At 37.6% G+C, this 23,001-nt stretch overlaps 1 protein-coding gene across 5 annotated transcripts in view; it reads right to left on the bottom strand.

The window, feature by feature from the left end:
* The window catches only part of CRH (corticotropin releasing hormone), a 183,382-nt gene that overhangs the window by 148,208 nt on the left and 12,173 nt on the right, over positions 1–23,001 (bottom strand). The window lies entirely within an intron of this gene.

The raw sequence follows: 23,001 nt of genomic DNA, 5'->3' as shown, positions 1-23,001 counted from the left end.
GGAGGAAAAGTAGGAAATATTTGGGCATGTGAAAACCTCCAGAACTACCCTTGCTTCTTCCATATTAACTGTATTTGTATTTTTAGAAGGGTCCCTCCCACTTCGGCCCTCCAGAGAGATTTCTCTAGTCCTTCTGGGGTCTGCAGATGTCGAACAGAAACCTGGCCCAGGTTTCTTCAGGCCAAAGAAGTCAGGGAAAAGGAGTGGGAGGACCAGACTTAGTGCTGCTTTAGGCCTAGCTGCTTTCCTCCCCTGCACTGGTAGAGACTGAACTCTAATCTAAGTTGAATACAACTGATAGGTTCTTCCAGGTTTGTCCTTTTCTCCTTTTAACAAAGTCTCTTAGTGTTATACTAGTTCTTCAATGTCTCTGAGGAGCAAATAATGCTCTTTTCCCCATAGGGTGCTGAGTTTGCTACTCTGCCAGTCAGTTACCATCTTTCCTGCCCCAGTTGGTTTCTTCTGGCTTGGTTTGGACCACATCCCTCTGATACCCAGGGTTCTAGAGGCCTATGACCTAGGAAACAGTCATCAGCTTAGGAAATCATTGGCCACTTCCCGCACATTGCATGAAGGAGAAACAGGCAATGATTTTAGTAGTCCAGCACTAACTCTACCTCAATTTTCCTTGGAGAATAGCCTCTTCCTCCAGCCCCCTGCTCTAGGATGACACAATGAATAACATCTAGTCACAGAAATCAGTCTCTTTTGTTTGTTTTATATTATGTTGTAAATCACTAAAGATCTAAATACACAGGAAAAAAATCTAGAGAGAGAATGAAATAACTTGCACTAATTTTATGGAGCTAAAGTTGATAAATAGTAGATAACCAAGAGGGCCTATAGAGGCTTTAGAGCCCTCATGCCATGTAATCTCTACTAGCACCCCAAGCCAAGCTTTGAAATTAATAAACAGTGTTTTCTCAGGATCTTATGTCTGGAGCTCTGGAGAGTAGCCTCAAAGCCCCAACACTTTACCAAACTAGCACTGCTCTGAAAATTCTATAGCTACACAACAGATGAAAGACAGAGCTGGTACATGATTTGCCAGTGACAAAAAGAAAAGAGACAATTATCACTCATCCTAAAAATAACCCTAGGAGACAGATATTGTTATTCCACTAGGGACAGTTATTCCACTAGGGACAGAGCAGATGAAGAAACCAAAGTTAAGTTACTTGTCCAAGTAACAATGGTTGAGGCAGGATTCCAGCCCACATCACTCTGGTTCCTAAACCTAAGGGAGACAATGGCCCAATGCAGACTATGGCTTAGGACCTCATGATGCCTTCTGAGAGTCATATGTTCTGAGGGCAGACACATCAGATTGGCCCAGGGCACAGCTATCTGACTCTAGTAAAAGTCTTTGAGAGAAATCAATAGGTGTATGTTAAAAAAAAAAAAAAAAAAAAGGTACTTATAAAGTCATTTCTGAGCGGGGGGAAAAAGACCCTTCACAAGAAACCAGCCTCAAAGGAGCAATGTGAAGAGGCTGGCTGAAGGGAGAGGTGGTCGTAAGTACTTTTCCACCCCCTGAACAGTTTATTGGGCTCCCTGTCCTTACCCTTATGATTAATAGAGCTTCAAGAGCTGTTCAGTCTCCAGGCCATTTTGCTCTAGGAAGCTTTGATTTGAAAAATGAGACAAGTAGTTTCAGTGCTGTCATCAATAGGAAATTAGGAGATAAAAAGAAATCTATTTAAATGGCTTTTAAATATTCACAAGGAGAGCCATTGGGTCTTGGCCATGTTCCTCTCCTCTGTGCCCCTTGCCCAGATACCCCATTGCATCAGAATAATGAACACAAACTATGCCACTGTCAGCAGATGCTGAAGACAGTTGCAGTGAGTACAGCCAACATTGGCCTGAACTCTCTTGTCCCTCAGGAACTCAGGTCTTTGGGAATGAGGTTCAATAAAGAATCTTTGAGCTTTTCTAGAGCAGAGTGTAAGATGACTGGAAAGGTACAGGCAGAGGGAAATGACAATCTGATTCAAAAGAAGCTTTTAACTTTAGTTCTATGTAACTGACTATTCCCTTTCTTTTTGGCATCCAAGAAAATCAGAACCAAATTTGAAACTCAAGCACAATAATCTAGAGGCCTCTCCAGTCTGCAAATTTGTGGTCTTTTTTCCTACAGAGAGGCAGAACAGGAAGTGGTTAAGGGCATGAGTTCCCATATCAAACTGGCTTCAAATACTGGCTCTACTGCTTACAAGCCACGTGACTTTAGCCATCATATTTAATTTCTCTGATCCTCAGTTCCCTTTACCTCAAAATAAAGATTATAATAGCACCTACCTCCAAGGACTCTTTTAAGGATTAAATGAAATAACGTATATAAGTTTCATTGTACACAATAAAAATCAGCTGTAATTATTGAAAGAAAAAAAAATTCTTAAGGGAATATAAATTGGTATAATCTCTTTGGATACAATTTGCTGAATACACCAAAATTTAAAATCTGGATTCCTGAGGTGCCTGGCTTATTCAATCAGTGAAGCATGCAACTCATGATCTTGGTGTCATGAGTTTGAGCCCCACTTTGGGCATAGAGCTTACTTTAAAAAATGTGGATTCCCTTTGAACTAGTGATTCCACTTCTAAGACACTAACTAGAACAATTAAACAGATGTATATGCAAAGATGTTGGCAGATACACTGTGTAACTGGAAAAACAGCAAAGCAAACATGCATCCATAGAGGAACAGTTAAATAAATTAGAATTCATCTACACAAAGGTACATATTACATAGTAAGAAGCATAAGATATACAACAAGGTAAAAGATCCACAAATGCTATTCTGTGCAAAAGAAAAAAAAAGTAGGATGCAAGGCAGCATATATTGTACGAACTCACTTGTATAAAATATGCAGATACATATCTATATTTGTATTTAAAAGACCAGAATAGTATAAAGCAAACATTAACAGTCATTAACTCTGGGGAGTAGGATGGATTGGGGACAGGAGACAGCAGCCTTTCACTCTTTATATAGTTCTCCATTAGTTGAATTTTGACAAGCAAGTGATATTTTATATCTTCTAAAAGATTTAAAAAAAAAAAAAAAGATTAGTAGGCCTCATACTTTTGAACTTAGCCACTCAGAAAAAGTAAGCAAATCAGATCCAGAGATACTAGCAAATGAAGCTTTAAGCATATAATCATGTGGTTCATTTCAGCCATTTCAACTGGGTAAAATTCAATATGATAAATAATAGAATTATGAAAATTTTGTTTTGGGATACCTCAATACACATTTGTTCTCAAACTGCTTAGCTGAATATATATTTTGTTTTTGACTCTTCAATTCAACCTTTATTTCCTGATCCACCAATTCCCTCACAAGCCTATAAACCTGCCTGATAGGTATTTCCACCTAGATATTCCAATGCTTAAAACTAACATGTCTGACGCCAAATCTATCAACTTCCCAAAATATCCTATTTTTCCAAGGACATTCCCATGCTCCTTACCACCTAGCCTTGAAAGTCTCACTCTCATTCAGTAGTTAGGCTTCAGTCTTACTGAGCAGACTGACAGTCAAGTACTTCTTGTTTTTTATCCATAGTATCTCTGACATCACTCCATTCTTTGCCAGCCTCTAAAGGCAGGTCTCCCACCTCAATGTTACCTTGTATCTCTATGAAGGTATCTCTAACACTGTGTACATCTCCCCGCTGCACCCCCACCAACTGCAATCCCTCATAGACCATAAACTCCTCAAAAGAAGGTTTGTTTTCTATTCATCTCAGCACCCAGCATCCTGCCTCGGGCACAATGGGTGCTAGTTTAATATTTTTTCAATGAACAAATAGATGGAAAGAAGTAATTGGTCTTTCTTTCTAGCAGATTCTCCTTTTCCCATCTCCTTATCCCCATCCATTTTCTTCAATAGTTCTCCCTAGTTGTAATTCAATGGCATCATCATCATTGGTAATTTGCCACTTCTCAGATGAGAGTATAAGCCTTTCAAATTCAATCATGAATGGAATTTAAAGGGCTTTATTTGATATACTCAGTGCTTTTCAAAGAAAACTTGAAAAATTCAAAGCTATAGAACCTTTAAAAACTCCAATAGGCTTTAAATGTCCATTGAGACTATCACAAAACAGTGAAAATGAGCATTTATGAATCATTAGAGGGTTAAAGACCAAGTCCCTTAATTATCAATTCTAAAATATTATTTTATAAGGGGAATGCACATGTATTAAGAACAAATCATATAATTTACAAATCATTTCTAAATAGCTGTCTATGATACTCAGCTTATTAGGAGTTGTTATATTCTATTACTCAGAGGTCATTAGCACATTTTGCTAGCAGTATAGATCACATAATATCAAATGACAAGGGGAGAGCATGAAGTATCCCAATTATGATTTCTTTTAAAAAGGACTGCCATAACCTTCTCCCCAGAGTGGAAACTATATCTTGCAAAGTCTGAAAATGCGACAACCGTTCTCCATTAAATGGGCGGGGAAGATTACCTAAATAGAATAATAGCTAACATTTAATATGTGCCAGGCACAGTTTTAAGGGCTTTCCAATAATTAACCAAATCCCCATAAAGACTTAATGAGATAAGTAGTTATTGTCCCTATTTAACTGGTACAGAAACTGAGTCCTCACTGAGGTTTTAAGTAACACATCCAAAACTGTATTACCTTTTAAAAAGGGAGCCACATGAAGCAGACATAGAGATATGCCACCCAGACACCCACCTCAGGGAAGGCTTCATGGCTAAACACTATAAAGATATATTTCTTGCCCATGCTACATATTTTCTACAGGTGTCAGGGTAGCTCTCTGTTCACTGTGATCACTCAGGGACCCAGACTGATGAGACAGTTATCATCTTGAATGCCTCTGATTTTCAATCCAGAGGCAAAGAGAGACCCCTGAGAGTCTAGTATCATCAATTAAATGTTCCTGGTTTAAAGTGGCACACATCATTCCTATGTATAGCTTACTGGTCAGAATCACAAAAAAGTCAGAAATGGCAACCCCATCATGTGATGAGAAAGGAGGAGAACTGAAAATACTTGATGAATTGTACTAATCTCAGTCACTTCTAGTGACAGAGATAGTCAAGGTCAAGAGCTCCCACACTTAGCTATATGCATCTTGATCATTTGGGGAGTTTGGGGTTTCAGTAAAAATTCCAAGATTCCACCCCTTATCTACTAAATAGAAATGTCCAGTGTGAAGGATGAGACTACATATCCCCCTTCAGCCCAGGTGGCTCAGCGGTTTAGTGCCGCCCTCAGCCCAGGGTGTGATCCTGGAGACCTGGGGTCGAGTCCCGCATCGGGCTCCCTGCAATGGGGCCTGCTTTTCCCTATGCCTGTGTCTATGCCTCTCTCTGTGTGTGTCTCTCATGAATAAATAAATAAAATCTTAAAAAAAAAAAAGAATACATATCCCCTTTGTAGGCAGCCTGAAACCAATCCAAGACTATGCATCTGAGAATCATACCACCTAGAAGAGCTCCAAAGTTCCTTTCAAAGAAAGAATGCTAAAAAGCAGAAAACAGATTTTGGTGGACTAAGTTGTTTTACATATGCAAATTTTATTTTATTAATAAACTTTAATTTTTTAGTCTCTATTAAATCTTTATGAAGTATAGTTCATGTCTTCATAAATTATATAGAGTAAACCTCTCTGTTAACTCTGATTGGTCATTCAATCAGCAAAGAATTCCTACCTTCATTCCAGTACTTTGTTGTCATCATGGTCCTGACCTCAGCTATGATCTAATAAGCCATCTCCCTGGACAGCCTGGTCTATGGCCATGACCAATCCCCTATCTTCCCAGTACACAGCCCTGACTTCCAGTCCTCACCCAAGTCTCACACCCTGAGTACGTCTTGTAAGAGAATTTTGATTAAATGTGCCCTTGATGGAATTTATCAAATAGATACAATGATTCTTTTTTTTGGGGGGGAGGGGAGTGCTTGTAAATGCTTACAGTTGAATTAAACTGTTTTAATTATACATTACATAAATATATATAAACACAAAACTAGCTATATTATATTCTAGCTCCTAACTATAAAAACAAAATAAATGTGTGAAATAAATAAAATATAATAGCTAAGAGACTGGGCACTTAAAATCAGAATGTCTAAGTTCAAACTCTAATTCCACCTCTTATAAATTGTGTCTTTTTAAGTGTTATTTAAACTCTTCAGGCTTTGGTCTCCTTATCTGTAAAATAAGAAAGATAGTAATTCCTATTACATATGTTGCTTCAGGATTAAATAGTCCACATAAACTATTAATGAATTATTAATGTTATTATGAAAATCAGTAACTTTTAGGGGCATCTAGATGGCTCAGAAGTTGAGGTCCACCTTTGGCTCAGAGCATGATCCCAGTGTCTTGGGATCGAGTCCTGCATCAGGCTCTCCCCAGGGAGCCTGCCTGCCCCTCTGCCTATTTCTATGCCTCTCTCTGTGTGTCTCTCATGAATAAATAAACTAAATCTTTAAAAAAATCAGTAACTTTTATTATAAAATTAATTAAAATGCAAATTGAATTAATATAATGTGATATCTGATAATATAACGTGATACACGATATTTTGCTGAAACCAAATAGCCAACAAGAATATGGTACTGAGCCTAGACAGGTTGAGTCCCACATACCTATACTACTATCTGTGTGATGACTCAGTTTACCCATCATATTCCAATTGCTGGGAAAACTGCATTTGCCCAGTACACTATGATGGCTATGACTTTTCCCTGGACTGAAATACATCATTTCTCCATTGCTTCCTCTATTCTATACCCAACAATTTATATTAAAGTATTAGCATAAAGGCAAGCTTTGATATTACATATCTGTATTTGGTAACAAGATGGTCATTGGGATTTGCCAGAAAATGTTTATTCCTTTTTCTTAAATTGTCATCAAAATGAAGACACAATAAAGAACATTCCACAAAACTTATGTGGAACCCTGGCCTATGATGGGAAGCCTAGAAAAAAGCTAACAGTGCTGGATGCCAAAATTTAGATCTTAAATGATAAGCCAAGTATAAGAAAATGAAAGTTAATATAAATCCAATTCCTACACTCATGTCCAAAAGACAAACCACACAAGTATAACTGGGAAAATTATCCTGATAAACAGCACATATTTTAAGAACCAAAGATTGTTTGTCAATAGGATGATGTGCTTGCCAAGTAACTAGTAATTGATCTTGGTTATGCTAACAGAAGCAAAGTCTCCAAAATAAAATGAATTCTACTCTGCTTCATGCAAGTGAGATCATACCTAAAATCATGTATTTGATACCCAATGTGGCCCTTTAATAGATTTATTAGTAAACCAGCCTTCTATTAGTAAATAGTCTATTGTGGTTATTAATCACATGGAATTCAGAGTTCAAAAGATGGGAATTGGAATATTAGCCCCAGCATCTCAGGCATCTTGGTTCACCACTCTGGGCTTTAGTTTCCTCATCAGCCAACTGCTGATACTAATAATGTATATCTCATGGGACTGTTCTGAGATAAATCAGAAAATATCTAGCAGTATTTACTATAATCTAAAGGTAAAATGCTAAATGAAATATTTAGCCAAGATGAGATTCTCAAAAAATGATTTAGATATTTTTAAGTAAAAGGAAGGACATGAGATAGTGAATTTCTTGATTTCATTTCATACAGAAATTATTAATAGAACTGTGAAGATTAGCTGGGGAAGCACCATCTCAAAAAGAACATGGTTTTGCTATGTTCAAATATTTGAAGGTTGTCACAAATATGAAAGAATTAGGATCCATAAGTCTAAGTTTCAGGGAGATAAATGGTTTTAACTCAACATAGGTAGAGCTGCTCAATGAGCAATTCAAAACAGTTTTATGCTGTTGCCACAGAAAGTGATAAATTTCTTAGTGATGGGAAATTCCATAACCACTCTGACATTCTGTGAATCAGTGAAAATCCCCTAACGCTCCTCCATTCTGTAGAATCTCTCCCTGAATGTCCCACTAACTTACCAGTCACTTCAAGGCTATAAAAATATAAAGACCAAAATCCTGTGTCTCTAAGTCCCAGAATCATCTCAGCTTTCAACCTCTGCCCAATATTCCCTATGCCAACTGCCCTTCTATCCTCTCACAAAACTGAAATAGTCAAAGATGCTTCTCATTTGGGGAAAGATTAAGAGGAAGACACAAGCACAAAATGAGGTTATCACCTCCTTCAATGTCTAGCCCAAAGAGAGCCCACTTTTCTTCTAGACAAATCTTATCTCATTTCATATAAGCCTTTGATTTCTGGCCCAGTGGCACTTAAATAATCCAGTATGTTTTGGACATGCTGTATTTTCATTTATCCACAAATGAAGCAAGGTTCAGCAGATCAAAGTTTTCTGGTATCCAATTTTAATAAAAGAAATAATTTTTTAACCATTATTGTCGAGTATGAGGTGGCCTATCTCTGGGGAGAGCAATAGTCCTGTAAGTAGAAGTATTAGAACTGAAACTAGGTAGGTGTGGGGGTCAAACTGGATTACTTTTAAAGTCTCTTCCAACAATAAGAATCTATACTTCTAACTATATAATGGGGTGGTAATCTCAAATGGAGTCAAGAAAGAAAAACCACCCAAGCGTAAAAATAAATGAACCGAGGTTCATTTATTGATACACACTTGCACTTGCTATAAACACTTTAATTTAGAAAAAAGTTCCATTTCAAATAGTTTTGTTGCTATTTTCTTCACCAAAGATTAGTGTATTTTAAAGATTTTTTAAAAATACTGTTCTAGGGATCCCTGGGGGCGCAGCGGTTTGGCGCCTGCCTTTGGCCCAGGGCGCGATCCTGGAGACCCGGGATCGAATCCCACGTCGGGCTCCCGGTGCATGGAGCCTGCTTCTCCCTCTGCCTGTGTCTCTGCCTCTCTCTCTCTGTGTGTGACTATCATAAATAAATAAAGATTTTAAAAAATGTTTAAAAAAAAAAAAATACTGTTCTATACCCAACATGGGCTCGCACTCACAACCTGAAGATCAAGAGTCACATGCTTTATAGACTGAGCCAGTCAGGCACCCTCTCCTTCCCTATTTTAATTCAGTTTAGTTAATATATACACTATTATTAGTTTCAGGGATAGAATTTAATGATTCATCAGGTGCATGTAACATCCAGTGCTCATTACATCAAGTTCAGGTGCCCCTTTTATAGAATATTCTTTTTTAAGTAATAGGTTAGTGTATTTTAACAATAAATGCTCACAGTACATTACAAAGAAATAATTTTTCTAAGAATATATGCATAAATAACAAACAAAAAACTAGGTCTATGGAAGTTTATGTGAAATCCCAGAGCAGCAATTATATAATGTCCTCTGAAAATATGTAACAAGGCTTGACTTTGTGTTGAATATACCTGAAACTAATATAATCCTGTATGTTAACCATACTGGAATTTTAAATAAAAAAATAAAAGGTTTAAAAAAAAAAAAGGCTTGATTTTGGTTCCTCCTTCCACTTTCAGATCATGGAAAAAAATCACCCAGCAGGGTATGAAATTCAATGCATTGAACATAGGTGAACACAAAAATGCATATAAGAAAGAAGCTACCACTAGATCATCTCAAAGCTATTCTTATGGTTAAGAGTCTGACTTTCTGACTCTCATGCAAGAAGCAATGATGTCCCATTGAACAATTTTATTATTTTAATGTCACCAGACTTTTGTAAAAATGAATGTATAGGCTTTTGACACACTTCCTTCATATTGCTAAGGAATATACCTCCCCCAGAGAATGTTCATTCTCTGCCTTTACATAGAGCAGGATAGTCTCATGCCCTGGCATTTCTTCTTTAATAAACAAGGAACTTGTACATGGGCTGAGAAACATCATTACACATACTTCCTTTAGTCATTCAGTAATTTAGTTGCCATGGTAATCTTTGGTAAACTTGAAAAGTACTTTGGAGAGGTCATTTCCAATGCTTGTTTTTAAAATTCTAGAACTTTTAAAAGTCCTAGAGGATAAAGAGGCTGAAAACGCTTTTCTCTTCAATGCCTCACCAAGTATTCATCGAAAGGAGCACAGCTATTCACAATATGACATGCATTACACCTCTGACAATGATCATTTCATCATTCTCACCTCAAGATCATTCTTATAGACTGCCCATATCTTCCCAACTGAGTGAAAGCATTAACTTGGTTCTCCGTGGCAGCAAAGGGAATTAATTCATGAAATAAGCACTTTCCTGTAATAGTCCCCAAAGCTTTTCACAATTGTGGAGTGTCATTTTTGGCCTTCCATCAATAACAGGATGACAAAGTACACTCTGAAGCAGTTTAACAAAGGAACATCAGATAACTCAGGACTTGAACAGATCCAGGCTGCTACCCAAGGAAACACTGCTGGACAGGAGACTCTGATGATTCATGGCTCTAACCCACTCTGTTCATCAACCATGTCAGGGCTCAAAAGGTTTCAGGAAACACTGTCTGGAAGACTTTTTTCTAGCTAATAGCTACATTTGACAACTGACCTTTAATCTCTACTTCACATTATCATCCTATCATTAGCCAAGGATAATACACGAGCATTTTTCAAATATGATTTGATGGACTGAAGGTGTTCTAAAGACTTTTTAATTCAAAGAAAGACACTATTATTAGCTTTACCAGACTCTGACTCTATTCTGAATTTTTAAAAAGAACTTAATTAAGTAAAATTAATGGTTTCACTAGAGTTGAATAAGCAGTCACACACTATTTGCTTCATCCTTTTCTGTGGGGCTCTCTTGGTCACATTAGAACAGGTTAACACTCATGAATTAAACTAGTGTAGGCTGTGTGGTAGAACTGACCTGGAAAACAAGAGTCTGTTTTGACCTTAAGCAAACCACTTAATATCCTTTAGTCTGTTGCCTCATCTGTAATATTGAGGACTGAACTCAGTAAGAGAGCATGTGGTCCCTATCAAAATAGCTGGAACACAAAGAGAAAAGTAAAATATAAGGTAAGATGAGGTTTGGTCATCTAGGGAGGGGCCAGACCTTGTCTTGTGGGTCTCCTCAAAGATTCTGATATTTACCCTAAGAGCAGTAGGATATAATCAACTGAAGATTTAAGCAAGGGGGTGACGTCATCAGAGATGTATTTTGGATAGTTCACTGTAAAGTTTGGATTATAGGTCAAAGCAGAGACATAGAACCCAGTCAATAAACTACTCCTGTAGCCTCCCACTGTGGCAGAGACCACTTCACTACTACCCAAGTAGATCCAGCCCTGCCCCAATGCTCAACTACTTTTGAGAGGGAGATCATAATCCATCTTCACAAGATTGTTAAAAAGCCCAGCACAGTGCTTTGTCAAACTGACAGTTGTCCTGTTCTCCATTCTCTCTGCCTTGGTCCCAGGATCTTCTGGTTATGGGATCTTGGGACGCTTACTTGCTACCTGGGACCCTTTAAGCCCAGAAGTCCTAAGCTCTAGTCCCCATTTTGACATTTTCTGGCTATGTGATCTTGGGCAGGTTGTTGTTTGCAGCCTGGAGCCTCCTCATCTCGCAAAAAGTGAGGTAATAACTATCTCACAGTAAAGTCGGGATGATCCAATGAGATGATATACTGAAAGCACTTTGGAAATCATTCTGCATATTCTAGGCCTCCTTGCACTCCCAATTCCCAGTAATCAGACAGCAGGCCCTGGATCTTCCAGCCCATTTCACTGTGGGTGTGCCTGGTATGGCAGGCTCCTTTCTGCCCTCAGAAGCTGCACTAAATATACCACCCCCTTCTTCAATCACATAAAACCATCATATCATCATATCAGATGACTGCCCTATCTAAAGGCCCTGCTTTAACCTCACTCCTATTTAGTAACACCCACTCTGAAATACCCTTTTTTCAAATAATGTCACTTTCTCTCAATACTAGCTTCAGTTTCTATCAGATTACTTCCCCTCCATTCTCTGCTACAATTTTCTAATGATACTAGTTCAGACTCTTCTAAGAGAATTGAGGTAGGAAGGTAGGAGGAGGCTAGAAAGTTCCACAAAAGTTCCTAGAACATGTGTGCATGAGGAGGGTGGCTGCTGCTTAAACAAACCTCATTAGTTTTCCAGCTGCCTGTGTGTGTGTATCTCTCTATCAACAGCAATTATGCAAATGTGATATTTGTTTTAATGAGCATGTCAGGTGTGTTTTGCTGTAACATTACATATGATTGGCTGTGGTATTAAAGTAACAACTTGATGACAACTGCATAAGAATATGTGGAGCTGTAAAAACAGAGGTCTGGCAAACTTCTCTCTTCTAACAGTAGACCAATCTCTGCTAGATAACAGGAGCCTAAATATTCTATAAAGCAATTCCCACAATGGGAAGAAAAATCAGATATTCAGAATCCAAACCTAGTCATCCATACCTGCCAACTCCTTTGTAGGCACGAGATTGGCCGGGGCTCCAGCTGGCCAGCTAAGTCTTCAGACCATATGTGGACTTTTTTGGTGGAGCTGTGCAGGGTTGAGGAAAGCACAGATTTTATTCTGGAAGGTGCAAAATAGCAGAGTGGTTTTAGAGTCCGACTACAACTGAGTATGAATTCTAGGGGTATCTGGGTGGCTCAGTGGTTGAGTGTCTGCCTTCAGCTCAAGTCCGTGATCCCAGGCTCGAGTCCCTGTCAGGCTCCCCATGGGGAGACTGCTTCTCCCTCTGCCGATGTCTCTGCCTCTCATGAATAAATGAATTAAAAAATTAACTTAGAATTTGAATTCTGGTTTCTGTTCTTTATTATTGTATAATCTTAGCAGTTACTCTGTGGATCTTAATTTGCTTATCTGTAAAGTGAAGATTAGAACAATGCCTACCTACTTCATAGGATGCTGTAAGAATTTAATGAGGTGCTAGCTGCAAAGCACTTAGCTTAGTACATGCACCCTCAACAAGTTGTTCATATTAGAGACTAGGACTGACAAAGCATTAGTTTTCTATTCATTAGTCTAGACTGTTCACTGTCCTAGATACTGGTGAAAATACTCCACCCAAGATCTCTCTTCCCATATCTTCCTCTTACCTCCAGCCTCAATTCTCCCTATCCTAACTGCCTCTCCCCAGCTGTATTGAAAAATATCAAACACTCTTCTGAAGGATACATGAAAGTGACCAAAAGAATGGAAACTACTAAAAAGAATAAAATAAAACAATAATGGGAACTACTGATATCTCCTCTCAAGGGCTCTGACAGTTGTCTGGCAGGATCAAGAGAGGAGCTCATTAGCAAGAAGGTTCTCCTCTTTAACTCCTGCTCTTTCATTACCTATAGTTAGGGAGAAAGGCGGCCTGCTGAAGTAAGATTCCCTCATCCTTCTCCAGAACACAAACTGGGACAGTACCAAGGAAACCAATACATTAAAATTGAGTAAGTTACCAAGGCAACTTTTTATCAAAATCCATTTTCAGTTCTTTGATTTCTTTTTTTTTTCTTCAGTTCTTTGATTTCACCATATGATCTCTACTTATCTCTGGCCCTCCCTATCACAACACATACTTGTATGTATTTCATCCAAATCACATAGGGTAGTGAAAGACCAAACATCGTGGGCCGCCATTTGGCCATTTTATCTTCCTACTAGCTATAGAAAAGTGTATTATGGGAAAGTCCCAAACAATAACAAGAACAACAACAAAACCAGTGGAATACCTGCATTCTTATAAAAAGTGTAGTAAGTCAGAAGGTTTTGAGAATTTCCTATTGTCATAAAGACAGAAACAAATTTCATTATCTGAGAAGTCTGACCATCAACAAGGACAACAATATAGTTGTTAACTATATAGTTGCAATAGATATATAACCCATATATAGTTGCAAATATTTTGTTCCATTTCGTAGTCTACCTTTTCATTTTGTGAATGGTTTCCTTTGCTGTGCAGAAGCTTTTTAGTGTGATGTAGTCCTATCTATTTTTTCTTTTGTTACTTGTGCTTTTGGTGTCATAGTCAAAAAATCATTGCCAAGATCAATGTCAAGGAGCTTCTCCATTATGTTTTCTTCTAGAAGTTATGAAAACAAGATATTGAGGAGATATCTGCACTCCCATGTTAATTATAGCACTATTCACAACAGCAAAGATATGGAAAAAACCTAAGTGTCCATCAGCAAATAATAGATCAAGAAGATGTGTGTATACATATACACAAAGGAATATTATTCAACCATGAGAAAGAAGTCCCACCATTTGCATCAACTTGGATGATTATGCCAAGTGAGATAAGTTAGACAGAGAAAGACAAATACTCCAGGGTATCACTTAAATCTGTAATCTAAAAAAGCTGAGCTCCTAAAAACAAATACCAGATGGGTGATTAAAAGAAGCTTGGCAGGCAGAATTGAGGAGACCTTGCTTAAGAATATGAACTTGCAACTAGTCAATCAATAAATCCCTGAGATCTAACGCATAATGGAGTGATTATAATCAATACTGTATTATAAACTAAAGTTGCTAAAAAACTAGTCTTAATTGTTCTCATTGCAAAAAGGAAATAACTGTGTGACGTGATGAAAGTGTTCATTAAATGCTATAGCAGTAATCATACTGCAACATATAAATGTATCAAATCAACGAACTGTAACCTTAAATCTACACAATGTTATATGTCAACTAGATCTCAATATTTTTAAAGCAAAAAAATTTAAAAACACACAATAAAACCAAGGGCAACAGGTTTGACATTTAGGCTTATTCTCTTTCCAACAGTATCCAAGTTCTTCTTAACTTTGGGGCCAGTACTGGTAGTACTCCATTCCCTTCAAGTTCTCCGGGAGAATGTGTGCTCAATTTACTCTTCTTAAAATGTCAAACTCTTTACATATTTACACAAAATTGTTTCTCTAATGAATTAAGGTCCTCTATTTCCTGTGCCAATGATAGTCTCAGAATTTGATCAACTAAAGTTGGGTGTGAATTAGTCTATACTCTTCTTGGATTTTATTATAAGATGAATTTGCACATTTCAAATACTGGAGCCTTCTCTAACACTGAAATATCTGAAATTTAAAAATAGTTTGGCTTGGGGTACCTGGGTGGCTCAGTTGGTTAAGTGTCCGACTCTTGATTTTGGCTCAGGTCATGATCCCAGAGTCATGAGATCAAGCTCTGCATCTGCTCATGCTGGTTATAGAGCCTGCTTAAGATTCTCTCTCTCTTCTCTCTATCCTTCCCTGTCACTCAACCCTACCCCCACCCCCCATCCCAGGTGCACTCATGCACTCTCTCTATATAAATAATAATAATAATAACAATAAATTTTAAAAATTAAAAATAATAAAATTATAATAAAACTCCTTGGTTTGAAGACCCACAAATAATACAAAAACTTTTAGATAATTAAAGGCCTCAACCTTCTCACTCATTAAAAATTTAGCCAGAATTCCTAATGAAATAAACTTTAACTCGTATAACATAGGATCAAATGTTTCCAAACCAGGTTGCTCAAAAAGACCCAAAAGGCCTAAATAATTAATTGACAGCCAAAAACTGGATATCATTTCCAAACCCTCAAAAAGAAGTTGAGCTGAATGAGCAAAGAAATGACATATCAAGTTAGACATAGTTTGGTGAGGCCTTCCCAAGCAGGCAGTACAGTAACACCTTATCCTTAACAGAAATAGCAATTCATCATCATATGCTACTATCCTTTTTCTTTAAGAATAGCATTTAACAAGCTTATTTTGGAATCTGATTCATTATCATTTTTAGGAAACGTAAAGACCTTAAACTTTCTCCATACTGTGTGTGATTATAGTTAATTAAAGTTCACATCTTTCGCAGAAAGGTGGAACATCAGTTCTAATTTTATATACTAGTGTCATAAAGAGCATAAAGCATCATCTTGAAGGTCAGGAGACCCAGGTTCTATTTCTGACTTGGTCACTACTTTTCTGGCTTTTCTTAAATGTCTCAGTTTTTCTAATCATAATATATGGGCAGAGTTCATTAGAACTTGTCATAGTTCTTTAGAACAAATTATGTTATTAGTATTTGTTTAAAAATTATTAAGCCCATACTGTGTGCTAGTCACCATCCTATATGCCAGAAATACAATATGAACAAAAAAACATGATTCCTAAACTCACAGAGTTTACATTTGTTCTAAATATTTTCACTAACATCCAGTCACTGATATGATGTCCTCAGGAATTACTAAGGACATGTGAAGTCAGTAAGTTAATTTACTTATTTACTAATCGACTTGGTTAAAGTCAACAAATATTTGTTGAATGTTTACAATGTGCAAGGCACTTTTCTACATGAAATGAAGAAAAAAATGTTCCTCACTAGACCGTTGCTGCAAGAATACAGAGGTCATGTTTGTCATTGCACTCTGTGTCTCTAAAGTCTAGCCTGGTACCTGGTACTCAGCAAGTACTCAATACATAACTGTTGAATAACCAAATAAGTAAATTTTTAAGTGGGAAAAAAATTATGGGCTCTGCTTCCAAGGGATTAGAATCTAATAAGGAATTTAAAGCATCTGTGTATTAACTACAACAAATCATGGTACATTATAAAAAGACATGAAGAATACAAAAGAATTGAAAGTAGGAACTCAAACATATATTAGTACACCAATGTTCATATTAATAATATTCACAATAGCATAAAGGTGAAAAAAACAAATATTCACTAATAGATAAACAGGTAAATAAAATATGGAATATCCATACAATGGACTATTATTCAGCCTTTATAAAGGAAGGTAATTCTGACACATGCTACAAATGAGCCCTGAAGCATTAGGCCAAGTAAAAGAAGTCAGACACAAAAGGACAGATATACAATTCCAATGATATGAGATAACCTAGAATAGGCAAATTCATAGCAACAGAAAATAGATTGGTGGTTACCAGGGACTGGGGGAGGGCATGAAGAGTTGGTGTTTAATGACAAAGTTTCTGTTTGGGATGAGGATAAAGTTCTAGCAATGGATAATGATGTTGCCTGAACAACAATATGAATTTACTCAATGCCACTCACCTTTACACTTAAGTTAAAGTGGCAAATTCTATGTTACATATGTTTTCCCACAACAAAAAATAATGATAATTATAAAAAGATATGAAGGAGTTTGGGAGGTAGTAACATCTGCCCGGCCTAATCATGGATGGGTTTCTTAGAGATGGTATCATTTTAGCTTGTTCTTCTACTTAATGCCTACAAATCACTGTTACCAATAAGAACTAAGCATTCATTTTCACAAGGTTCATGAGTTTTATAGGACTCTTTCTTATACAAGAAACTGGTAAAATTAGTTGCTTCTGGGCAGAGCCACTGAAAGTCTGAAAGGTTAAGAATATAATGGTCTGCAGTGAAATGATGTCCTTTTCACTGTACATGTATTCCTTTTTTGTCGTTTTGTTGTTGTTGTTGTTTGTTTTTGTTTTTTTTGGTTTTTTTTTATTGGTAGAAAGGGGGGTTGGGAAACGGAGAGAGAGAGAGAGAATTTTAAACAGGCTCCATGCTGGGAGCTTGAGGTTTGGGGCTTGAGGTCATGACCTGAGCCGAAATCAAGAGTCAGACACTTAACTGACAGAGCTGCCCAGGTATCTCTGTTCCTTTATTTTTAAAAATACTAACATTAAAATAAATTTTAAAACAAATGACTCCTAATCCTCTTTACAAAGATTCCCTAAATGTGGTCCAAAAGATACACCAATTCTTAGGTTGCTGTACTCCTTTACTCAAAGGACATTAAAACAGTCAATGTTCCATGTCAGAAGCATAAAGCACCATTTCAATTTGAAATTCTCACCATCTCTTCAAGGGACATCAGTGTTTTGTAACTTTTAAATCTCCCTCCCTGCTAATTATCCTCAACACACAAAAACTAGGGGTATCAAATTATACAGAGAGTACAATTTTAACTATCAATCCTTCCTACCAGATATAATTAAAACCCTTGGCCTGGTTCTTTTATGCTCTGTGGGCTTTGATTTGTTTTAAATATTTATTTATTTTATTTAATTTATTTATTTATTTATTTATTTATTTATTTATTTATTTATGAGAGAGAGAAAGAGTGTACAAGTTGGGGGAGGGGCAAAGGGAGAGGAAAAGAGAGAATCACAGATTCCATACTGAGTGCAGAACCTGACATAGGGCTCGATCCCAGGATCCTGACATCATGACCTGAGCCAAAACCAAAAGTTGGCTGCTCAACTGACTGAGTCACCGAGGTGCTCTCATGCTCTGGGTTTTACTCTTAGATCCTCTTCTAGGAAATTGCAACTTATCCATTTATTACTATGGGAGAGATATTTGTGATGGCAAGGCCCTGGATTAAAAGACAAGTTTCCTTAGACTCCTTTGTAGCTAGGTATGGCCAGGGGATTAAGTTCTAGTCCGTGAGATGTATTATGTCATTTTCTGGAAGATTCCTTTTTCCTTCCCTTTGCTTCCTTCCAGGAAGTGATTTTGAGGATAGAAGGCATGTGCTAAGATAGGACAACTGGTCACTAGTGGGGTCCTGAAGCTTCCATCTAACACCTGGCTCCCCTCCTGTGGATTTCTTTCATGGAATGAAATAAACCACTGTGTGCTTAAGACACTGTTAGTGGGAGTTTTTATTATATGCTATTTACACAAGCTTTCTTTTCATTTTCCCCACATATTCTTTCTTCTTTGGGCTTAATTTTTTTTTTTTCCGGTAATTCCTATACTTTAGTATTCTGTAACTCTCTCGGTTTTCTGGAAGTTTTCACTTTCCTGCTTACCACAGCTTTTACAATCCACTCTGCCTTTTGTGCAGGGCTGCTACTAGGTATTCTCCTCCATCCGTGACTGCTGTGGCTACTTCATCAGCTCTATCACACTGGCCTCTACACAAAATGCTGCACATTCTGCAGTTCTGCTGCTTTGCAGTTGGTTCCCATGAGAAATATCTTCACGAAGGCAGAGCTATCCAGCCTCTTTGGAGCTGTACTCCTTAAACTTAGAACAGCACTTGATTTTTAGTAACTACTCCATAAACATTTCATTGAGTTTACTCAGGAAATATTTATTGAGCACCTTTCTAAACACTAGGAACACTTCAACAAACAAAATGGATAAAAATTTCTTCCTTGTGGCCCTTATGTTCCAGTCTGGGGGAAAGAAAAATCTATCAATGAAAAAAATGAAAAGCAAATCTAGTATTTTACTAGGGGATAGGGGTTATGGAAAATCAGAGCAGGGCAAAGGGGACTGGGGAACTCATGGTAGAAAAGATGGGCAGGAGGGAAGGGGGATCACGATTTCAAATAAATTAAGGAATAAAAGTTGGCCCTTGGAGCAAGCAACATCTGAGCAAAGACTCGAAGGAGGTGAGGAAGGGAACCATTCACGTATCCCAGGGAAGAGCATTCCAGCAGCTAGTACAATGAAGGAACAGCTAGTACAAAGGCACTATGGCTTCAAGAAATAGTGTGGAGGACACTGAGCCTAGAAGAAAGTGAGTAGGAGGGAGATAGATGTAAGAAGAGATCAGAGAGATCCACAACTTTGTAGGTCAATCTCAGTTGTGAGGTTGTTACTCTAAGTGACACAGGGAAACCACTGCAGGGCTTGGAGCAGTAGAGGGACATGATGTAGTTTTAATTTTAGAACACTCTTGCTGCTGTGCTATGAATAGATTATAAAGGAACAAGAATGGAAGTAAAGAGAACAAACAGTACAGAGAGCCACAATAATTCAGATAAGAGATAGTTAAAAGCTTGGGCCAAGATGTATCAAGAAGTAGGGGGGAAATGATCAGATTCTAGATATATTTTGAAGGTAGAGGCAAAGGGATTTGTTAGTCTATTAGAAGCGGGATATAAAAAAGAAGAAAAATACTTAAAATACTTCCTTGAATGATTCCAAGTTTTTTGGCCTGAACAGCTGGAAGAATAGTGTTGCCATTAACCAAAATTGGGAAAACTGCAAGAGGACCAGGCTTGGAGGGAGGATTTTTATGTGGCTATGTGAAGTGGAAGAAATCTATTAGACATTCCAGTAGGTGTTCCAGTAGACATATGTATATACACACCTAAAGTTCAAAGAAAAGCTCTGAGTTAGGAGTATAAACTTTGAGGTCATCATGAATATGCAAAAAAATGGGCTCTGAGTAATGATAAAACTTATTTTCCTTTCTTGAAGGAATCTTAACATTTTTCAGCTAAAGCAATGGTTTCCAAAGTCTGTGAACAAGACCATTAACTGAGAAAACAAATCAAAACCTATATGATGCTTCCTAATTTTCATTTTATTTTTTTAAGATTTTATGTATTTATTCATGAGAAACACACAGAGAGGGGGTGGGCAGAGACACAGGGAGAGGGAGAAGCAGGCTCCATGCAGGGAGCCCAATGTGGGACTTGATCCTGGGTCCCCAGGCTCAGGCCCTGGGCTGAAGGTGGCACTAAACCACTGAGCCACCCAGGCTGCCCCTTATTTTTCATTTTAAAGCAATGGGTCTCAAAATGTGGTCTGCAGATCCTCTGAATCAGAATAAAACCAATTTTTGTAACAAACACTCTTAGTGATTCTCACATATACTTAAATCTGAAAACCTCCTACTCTGCGTACGTAACTCTGTGTCATAGTGTGTCATCATTCAGATAAGAGATAGTTAAAAGCTTGGGCCAAGATGTATCAAGAAGTAGGGGGGAAATGATCAGATTCTAGATATTAATATTTTTAAATATTTGTACCTATAAAGGCAACTAAGTGTGGGTTACACATGATGGACAGTTCCAAAGACAGAGTCACTAGGAATCTCTGATATCCAGTTCATTTTTTTTTTAATTTATTTATTCATGATAGTCACACGGGGGGAGAGAGAGAGAGAGAGGCAGAGACACAGGCAGAGGGAGAAGCAGGCTCCATGCACCAGGAGCCCGATGTGGGATTCGATCCTGGGTCTCCAGGATCATGCCCTGGGCCAAAGGCAGGCGCCAAACCGCTGCACCACCCAGGGATCCCTCCAGTTCATTTTATAATAGCCATAGACTGGCACATGTTGCATGAGATTTATCAATAGTCAAGGAAATGTATTTCTGGGTAATATTCTGAATCATTTTTTGCATCATTTCCATAGCAACCTTGATCATTTGCCTTCAAAATGGATCCCTCTTGCTTTGAGTTATAACAACTTTGGTTCAGATGAGCGTATTTCAGGAAAGATGCTGCTGTTTCTCAGCCATATCTGATTTTCTGGTGTCAACATTTAGAAAACTATACTCTCATGACAGTTTTTCAGTTTTTTATTATCTTTGTTTTCTTTTACTATTCTTTTGCTTGCTGATAAAGTTTAAGAGTAAATGAGACTATACTATAGTCTCATAAACTGGAAAGTCCTTTCAAAGTGGTTACTCAAAGAAACAAACACAGCAGACACTTGGAAGGCTTATCCAGGTACCGTTTCAGAGAAATGCTAGTTCTAGGAGACTTTGCAAACACATTTAACAGGTTTCTTGAGTGATCATTTTCAGGCCCAGATTAACCTATAGTAGCTAAATAATATTTTTAAAATTTCTGGACCAGCAAAGCCAGCAAAGATCTCTGCAAATAATTTGTCAGAATGTGTGGCAGCTGTTGGTTTCAGTCAGGTACATTTCCTGCCTGGCCCTTTTGGGTACTAGAGTGATCATTCCTAACCGACATCAACTATTCTTATAGGTTCAAGAACCTGGAGCTACATTTTCAGTCCACTATATCAAAAACAAAACAAAACAAAACAAAACACCTGACTCAGTATGCTATGGAAGAATCTTTAGAAAGTACTTAGGCCATTTTTAAATGATAAAATCCAAGTTTGTGATATCTCTAGGTTTTATTTTCCAAAACTCTGTGTATATGACTTCAGTTCTACTGGACAATTAGTTTACATTTTAAATTATAACTGTCACTTTCATTTGTCTCAATTCTAAAATAGTATATTAAATTTTTTATAATTTCATTGTACAAAACATAAGTTTGATAGGTTGCATCTAGATTCAGCAAGAGTATAGAAGGACTGAAAGTCCAGAACAGAAATTAGAGATCCTAAGGATCCACAATAATGTGTCATGAGTCCCAGGCTGCAGGCCCACAGCATTTCCCAAATGGGCTCAGGCCTAACCTTTGTACCCAAAATGAACAGAATCCAGGAGGGGAGAGGACAAATGTCACAGAGTCAGAAGGTACTGACTCTGATGACACTCTGGCACCATCTTAAGCACCTGATCTTGCCTAGGCTCTGGTGCTGGTGAGAGGAGAGCACAGTGGAGGCCCCAGGCCAAAGACAGTAGTCAGAAGACAGGGTTTCCTGGGGAAGTCACCCCTCTTCTCTGAGCATAAACCAGAAGAGGCAGCAGCATCAAATAAGAAAATACTTTTCCTAATTAAACTTATGAACTTAGGACTCTCTTGGCAGGCAGTGAGTTTATAAGTTTTATCATTTTTTTAAAATTTCATACTGGTTACTACTAAACAGATCTGAAAGAACTTCATAAGTACTAAAGTATCTTTTCAAACTTTATCCTCCACTTTATTTAGATGGCACTTCATTCAGATCTTGTTTCCTCCTGGGAGGTACTGGATCTTATTCCCAAAATATTGATACGTGACTTCCCTTCTTTCTACATACGATAAGTAGGAAGCATATGTCCATGAAGAGCATTGGGACCAGTAAGGGGGTAAGAAAGTGAGAGCAAATACATGTACATTACAATATCTGGGAAGTACTGCCACATTTTTTATATGCCTTCCATAATGCATTTTGTCTTTTCAGTTGGATTAACAATCCCTGCAATACAGGCATCTTGTTGTCTCTCTATGGCACTTGGTATTCCATTGCACTGGACATTCGCTAATTATTTGTTAATTCACAACTGATGCAAACTAGAAAATGTAAAAAATAAAGATATCCTACCTATCATGTGTCCATTTTCAAGGCGGCAAATAGCATAAAATGCTATCATGAATGTTTCATAGATAAGCTGTCATGTGTAACTTACACATAC

Source organism: Canis aureus, chromosome 28 (genome assembly GCF_053574225.1).
Source record: "Canis aureus isolate CA01 chromosome 28, VMU_Caureus_v.1.0, whole genome shotgun sequence".
Classification (NCBI taxonomy): domain Eukaryota; kingdom Metazoa; phylum Chordata; class Mammalia; order Carnivora; family Canidae; genus Canis; species Canis aureus.
This window is presented reverse-complemented; position numbering and strand designations above follow the sequence as displayed.